Source organism: Entelurus aequoreus, linkage group LG10 (assembly GCF_033978785.1).
Source record: "Entelurus aequoreus isolate RoL-2023_Sb linkage group LG10, RoL_Eaeq_v1.1, whole genome shotgun sequence".
In the NCBI taxonomy this organism is placed as follows: Eukaryota; Metazoa; Chordata; class Actinopteri; order Syngnathiformes; family Syngnathidae; genus Entelurus; species Entelurus aequoreus.
In genome coordinates, this window is record NC_084740.1 from 75,481,587 (window position 1) to 75,489,282 (window position 7,696).

At 42.0% G+C, this 7,696-nt stretch overlaps 1 protein-coding gene across 5 annotated transcripts in view; it reads right to left on the minus strand.

The window, feature by feature from the left end:
* usp9 (ubiquitin specific peptidase 9) overlaps positions 1-601 on the minus strand; it is a 71,996-nt gene extending 71,395 nt beyond the window's left edge. For 4 of the 5 annotated variants that reach the window (XM_062061705.1, XM_062061703.1, XM_062061702.1 and 1 more), the window contains exon 1: positions 43-601. The gene's annotated coding sequence lies outside the window, so the exon portion shown is untranslated. The remainder of the gene's footprint in view (positions 1-42) is intronic. The other variant, XM_062061704.1, reaches the window with a different exon arrangement.
* Positions 602-7,696: the final 7,095 nt, after the last annotated feature.

Below are 7,696 nucleotides of genomic sequence, written 5' to 3' on the forward strand. Positions count from 1 at the left end.
TCCCCGTCTATAGCGTGCAGTGCTAGTTAGCCAACAACTCACCAGGAATTTGATAGGACTTCCCCCTCTTCTATTGTCGGGCTACGTCCAAACCTTCAGCGGCGATGTCGTGGCGGTGTGTTATATAAACGTGGGCCTGTGTCGGTGACGGCTTCTCGCAGACGGGGGGTCACCTAAAGATCTCTTGTTTTAATTCCGACGTTTCCCCCCCCCCCCCCCAGACTCTTGGCTTCTGGGTGTTTTTCCTGCGTCACCGGCGCAGTAACAGCCCCCTGACTGACTGTCGACCAAACGTGCGGGGCTTGTCACTTGGCTCCCAGTGCAGTCACTCTCCGCACAAACACAACTTGAATCAACATGGCGGAAGCGCCAGCTTGCTCCCGTTTTTAAAAAAAGATAAATGGGCCAAAAAGGAAAAGCCAGACAAAGTCCAAAAAAAGCGTCGGCCTCGTCCGTAGGAGAGATGCGGAGGAGCGGCCCCCCTCAAGTCAACACAACATCAGCTGAACGGAAAGTGCATTTAACTGCTCCCGAGTCTGCTTGAGTCTGAGTGGAGTCCGGCTCCGAGTAGACCCCCTGCTCCTCTACTCCGTAGTTTCACTGGAACAACATGGCCGCTCTGAGGTCAGCCACTGGGACGAGGCCACGCCCATTCTGCTTTGATGGTGCGTTCAATGATACTCGAATGTTTACAACTCGGTGTAAACTTGTGTCAAACTCAAGGCCCGGGGGTGGCCCGTAGGGGTGTGGGAAAAAATTGATTCGAATTCGAATCGCAATTCCCACGTTGTGCGATTCAGAATTGATTCTCATTTTTAAAAAATCGATTTTATTTATTTTATTTTTTTTAATTAATCAATCCAACAAAACAATACTGAGGATGTCCGATAATGGCTTTTTGCCGATATCCGATATTCCGATATTGTCCAACTCTTAATTACAGATACCGATATCAACTGATACCGAGATCAACCAATAACGATATATATAGTCGTGGAATTAATACATTATTATGCCTAATTTGGACAACCCGGTATGGTGAAGATTAGAGATGTCAATAAATGCTTTAAGATGTAATATCAGAAATTATCTGTATCGTTTTTTTTATTATTGGTATCGTTTGGGGTTTTTTTTTGTTTTTTTTTATTAAATCAACATAAAAAACACAAGATACATTCACAATTAGTGCACCAACACAAAAAAACCTCCCTCCCCCATTTACACTCATTCACAAAAAAGGGTTGTTTCTTTCTGTTATTAATATTCTGGTTCCTACATTATATATCAATATATATCAATACAGTCTGCAAGGGATACAGTCTGTAAGCACTAGGGATGTCCGATAAATGCGTTAAAATGTAATATCGGAAATGATCGGTATCAGGTTTTTTTATTATCGTATCGGGGGGTTTTTTGATTTTTTTTTTTAATTAAATCAACATAAAAAACACATGATACACTTACAATTAATGCACCAACCCAAAAAACCTCCCTCCTCATTCACACAAAAGGGTTGTTTCTTTCTGTTATTAATATTCTGGTTCCTACATTATATATCAATATATATCAATACAGTCTGCAAGGGATACAGTCCGTAAGCACACATGATTGTGCGTGCTGCTGGTCCACTAATAGTATTAACCTTTAACAGTTAATGTTACTCATTTTCATTAATTACTAGTTTCTATGTAACTGTTTTCATATTGTTTTACTTTCTTTTTTACTCAAGAAAATGTTTTTAATTTATTTATCTTATTTTATTTATTTTTATTTTTTTTAAAGTACCTTATCTTCACCATACCTGGTTGTCCAAATTAGACATAATAATGTGTTAATTCCACGACTGTATATATCGGTTGATATCGGTATCGGTTGATATCGGTATCGGTAATTAAAGAGTTGGACAATATCGGAATATCGGATATCGGCAAAAAGCCATTATTGGACATCCCTAGTAAGCACACATGATTGTGCGTGCTGCTGGTCCACTAATAGTACTAACCTTTAACAGTTAATTTTACTCATTTTCATTCATTACTAGTTTCTATGTAACTGTTTTTATATTGTTTTACTTTCTCCCCGTGACTGCGTGGGTTCCCTCCGGGTACTCCGGCTTCCTCCCACCTCCAAAGACATGCACCTGGGGATAGGTTGATTGGCAACACTAAATGGGCCCTAGTGCGTGAATGTGAGTGTGAATGTTGTGTTGGCCCTACGATGTGGGGGCGACTTGTCCAGGGTGTAACCCGCCTACCACCCGAATGCAGCTGAGATAGGCTCCAGCACCCCCCCGACCCCGAAAGGGACAAGCGGTAGAAAATGGATGGATGGATGTACTGAATGCATACCCTCTATATCAGGGGTGGGCAATTAATTTTTACCGGGGGCCGCATGAGCAACTCGAGCACTGCTGGAGGGCCACATCGACAATATTTCAATTAAATTTTGCTCATTATTTTTGATGTATACCGTAAGATAAAAAAATATAATAATAATATTTTCATTTAACCTAACTTAACTTTATACCAAAAGCACTGCTTTGGAAATCATTTGTACCCCTTTCAGAAATCACATTTAGTTCCCCTTAAACATCCTCATGTTGCACAATGAAATGTTAGCATAGGATGAAGTGTGCATTCCTGTAACTTTCTCTAGTAACAGCATTCCATGATTAATATAAATAAATTAACATTACTAATAAATGACAGTAAAATAAGCACACGTATGACTGAGGAGTCATAGTGTAACTTTGTGTGGTGTTTGAGTTCGACTTTGTGTGTGGCCATAAACGCACCAGTGGTTTAGTCTTCATCGTATGGGCAGCTGTTTTCCGGCACCCGGACCTGAGGCCGAGGGTCTATGCCTTTTACCACCCCAGGCCCGGGGGGCCCTCCCGTTCATATGTCAGGACACACAGAAGTGAGCCAGGTCACCGAGCAGTCATCCAGGTCCGCCAGGCCACGCAAACCATTAGGAGCACGATAAATCGGGCAACGCAGGATCACGTGGTCGGCAGTCTGCTCCTCCGCGCCACACTCACACGTCGCGTTAGGTGCTAAGCCCCACTGGAACATGTTTGAGCGAAAGCGACCGACACCAGTTCGGAGGCGGTTAAGCCTCACCCAGGCCACTCGTGGTAGTGAGAGGCCTGGTATTGAGCCGGTGTCAGGTATGAAGTCACGGAGTCTGGAGGAGATGGTATGCTCCAGGTCCGTGCTCCATTTGTGATTCGCCCAGTGAGCCGCCCTGATGTTGTTGTCACTGCATTGCTGCAGGAGCTTCAGGGCGGCTGGTACCAGTGGGTCTCTGGAGGGGAGGCGGGGCGTTGGCTCTGAGGAGAGTGTGAGCCTTTCATGGAGCAGGTGGTTCTCATCCATGTTTGCCCGGCCCGCCAGAGTTGCTACAGCACCTTGGCGACGAAGCTCAGCGGGTTGGATGCCTGCTAAGATGGGCAGTAGCTCCACAGGGGTGGGGCGCAGGCATCCAGTGATAACACGCAAGGCTTCGTTGATCGGGACATCAAGTTGTTTAGAGTGAGCACTGCGCGCCCAGACAGGTGCGCAGTACTCAGCAGTTGAGTAGACCAGGGCAAGTGCTGCTGTTCGCAGAGTTCTTGCCCCGGCACCCCAACCGGACCCGACCAACCGTCTCAGCAGTGAGACGCGGGTGTTGAGTTTCTTGCGTGTTGCCAAGAGGTGTTTACGGAAAGTGAGCGACCTGTCCAGGGTGACCCCAAGGTATTTAGGGTCAGGGCGAGGGTCTTCAGGTGTAGGACGAGGCCGGCATAGGGTAAGGGAAGCCCCATCCGGCTTCCGCACCTCGAACCTGATCTCACGATCCGCTTCCCAATTGTATAGGTGGAAAGCTTGTGTCACCGTCTTGGATTCGCTGAGCTTCAATCTCCTGGTTTAGTGGTATGCGTGTTGGTGACAGATGACAAGTTGGTTTAGGCCTGGTTTGTACGGCAGAAAATGACTAGTTTTTCGAGATAGGAGTGTTTTACTCATGTTTTTGGTGTGGTTGTGGCCGAATATAAACAGTTTTGCTCAATAAAGTGATCGATATAATTCCTGGCCTCGAAGCATCTCGATAGCAATACAATAATTGAACGGTGTTAAATTGAACGGTGTTGACGAACACCGTTAGGGCCGCTTGTTGTCACTGTCACTCAAAGTTGCATTGCAAAATTACACAGAATAAATGTGTTTATTTTTTTTAGAATTCAGATGGGATTTGATTTGGTGCACGGCATATATTTGCTGTGCGCAGCGGACGCTTGAGCAGTGCGCAATTGCGCAGGCGCGCACCTTAGAGGGAACGTTGCTTGGCAGTCCATGTCTTGTTGAAAACACGCCATTTGTCATCAACTTTTCTCTTTTTAGCGTCTCGGGTGTAAGCCGTGCATCACTTGTCGCTGTGCACCTTCACTCACAGGTTACACGGACATACGCCCATAAATAACACTTTTCAAAATAAAAGCAGCACAGTTGTATTGCGCGCACGACATAGATGTTTTTTCAACTTTATTTTGTAATTTGTGATTGCCGCTGTTCACATTCACTCACAATCACGCACGCGCATACGTCCACACGGAAGTAATACAAATAACGCTTTTCAAAACAAAAGCAGCACCGTTGTATTGCACACTCGATATAGATACTTTTTAAAATGTATTTTGTAATTTATGATTGGCCTCACGCGGGCCGGACAGGGACGCACAAAGGACCGGATGTGGCCCGCGGCCCGCAGAATGCCCAGGTCTGCTCTATATGCACAGCTGCCTATCTTTTAAACTTTAATACTATTTAATAATGCAACAAAATATCATACATTCCAAAAGCATGTTTTGTTAAGGTAAAAACACTTAAATATCTGTTTGACTTTTGACAAAGTATTCATCAAATTGTACACTGTAAAAATGACCACAGATTTTACAGTAAAATTCTGACAACTGAGCTGCCAATTTTCTTTTACCGTAAAAACTATTGTGGTACTGTTTTTACATTTACAGTAACACACTATAAAAACAACAACCATAGACTTTACAGTAAAAAAAAAAAAGGCAGCTCAGTTGCCATGTAAAAAAGTGGTACTGTTTTCCTATTCCATTTATATATATGCTGTAAAAACCATCAAAAATTATACAGTAAAATTCTGAGTAACTATTGTGTAATGTAATGTAATATCATGGGGCGAATCCTTATACATCATATATCATTCACTGTAACAGGCGGCCCTCTGAGGACAGCCATAACTGCGATGTGGCCCTCAATGAAAACGAGTTTGAAACCCCTGTATTAGAGAGACCCTTGGCCTTCGCTTTGACACCCGTGGGCCATCATGATTGTGCTAGTCTTTTTAGTATTAGACTTAGGATGTCTAATTTGTATTCATTTACTCTGTCTTGTCTCCTAACATCCTGTTGGGGTATGACACTTTGCCTGGCTGTATTCAATCTGGCATGCTTATATTTCTAGTTTGTTCGTGCCAAAATGTTTATTGAGGGGGCATTCACACTTGTCGACCAGCCGAGATGTAATAAAGAGCATGGAAACAGAAGAAATTCCAAATATTTGTTTGAAAAGTGCAACTTGCGCAAAAGTTAGTACATTTTTTTTAAATTAAGAATATGACAAGAACAGAACTGGATGTTACTATCAGTGGTATAAAAAGAACAAATGTTAAAAAATTACATTTTAAAGTCTATTTTTCACAGTTCACTGATTATATTGTATAAAAATTGCTCATCTGCCCACGGAATTAGTTTGGCTTTGGGAGTCTTGTCACTGACCACGCCTACGCATACACAAATGCAAAATAAATGTTTTTGTCATTTGCAGCATTTTGTCCTTTTAAAAAAAAATCTTTTAGCATTACGTGATTGCAGCATTTTTAAATTGTGCAAAATTTTCCAGTTGCATGTATTCAATTGTGTTTGTATTATTTTTATTTTTGGAGAGTCAGGACAATGAAGCACATTTGCACCTATTTCCCAACGCAGGCGTTCTTAAGCTTTTTGACATCAGGGCCAAACTTTTCCACTAGAGAGAGGTCCGGAGCCCATTTAAATATTAACATTGAATTAGTAATCTTACTCTGGGGCCGTATTTATCAAGCATCTTAGAGTGCCATTTTACACTTAAGTCCTGAGAATTGGCGAAATTTAGTCCTACTCTCAAATTTAAGAATAAAACTATTTATCAACTTTCTTAAGTCTAAGAATCACTCCTACTCTCCACGATATTTAAGAGACCTTCAGAGGTGTCTTAAGTGGTTAGGAGTTGCCAGCAGGGGATGGCACTGTGGCGAGAGAGACGTGCGCGAACGTTCAGGGAGCGGAAGGATGTCCTGGCTTTGTTTGATGACGAGCAGCTGATCAAACGGTATCGTTTAGACAGAGCGGGTATTATTTTTGTCACAGATTTAATAATTTTCGATTCCATGTTGATTTCTGCATGTGGCTGCAGTGGGCGAGTATATATAGAGCCACCCACACCAGTTTCAAATTAGTTGCCTAATTAATTAATTGGAAAGAAAATGTTATGAGAGTAGCGTATGTGCGTGTGGCCCTTTAATAGGTGACAGCATGTGATGTGAGTGACGTCAGTGAATGTGTGGGCGAGAGAAGAGAGGGAGCGGTAGCGAGTGCGGGCGGGGACTAGTTTGTTTTGTGTTGGATTGGCTGTGTGCAAGCAATCAATAAAGCAAGATTTGCAACTAATCGCCGGACTCATCATTCACCCTAAAGTCGTCCGTTGTGGAGACCCACTGCCGGGTAAAGTGAAGGGTGTTGCCCCGATCATACATCGGCCCTGGAGAAGTGTCTCCCCTGCGCTCTTCGACTACGGTCTGGGAGCAAGCAGGAAAGGTGCAACAAAAAGGAAACAGTTATTTTTGATTCATTGCCAATATTGTTTGTTTTGTATTATTTTGTAGTTTATTGTCAAAACATACACTCCCATTGTCCACTTAAATATTTGTAAGATATTTTTTTATTCTTAGAAAAGGGATTCCCTTCCGTGATTGGTCATTTCTATGGACACAGAAATGACGTCACCTAAAATTCCGTTTACGGCACATAGTAATGTCGTAATTCAGCTCTGAGTGTGACACTTAAGATTCAGTCCTACACTTCGCTGAAAGTGTGAGTAAGACGCTTGATAACTAACTTTTAAGTGCAGCTTTCAGCGAAGAATTTATTTACTCTTAAGTCAACTCTTAGCAGACTTCTTAGGAGTAATTCTAAGAAGCTTGATAAGTACGGCTCCTGGATTTTAATCATATTCAATAATTATATCTAACCTATTTACAGTTTAAAACCTTCTTAAATAATTTAAAACCATGTGTTAATCACAAAGAGGATTTTTTAACACATAAACCTTCATCAAGCTTAGTTCAGGCTGATTAGTAAAAAAAAAAGTTTCTAAAATATAGTTACTGCAAAAGAAGGGACTGATAAATAACTGATGAAAAATGAATGTACATACAATTATTACCGTGTGACTTGTTGAAGGGTGGACTAGCAAAGTAAGATTTTCATTGTACGGCAAACTGTCTGTTTAACTGTGCATATGACAATAAACAATCTTGATTTATGTTGTGCTAATAGATGCAAAATAAATAATGAATAGGTTTCTTAACAAAACAGTCGTTCACATAAAATTACAGCTTCACCACTTAAGTCATATTTTTTGCG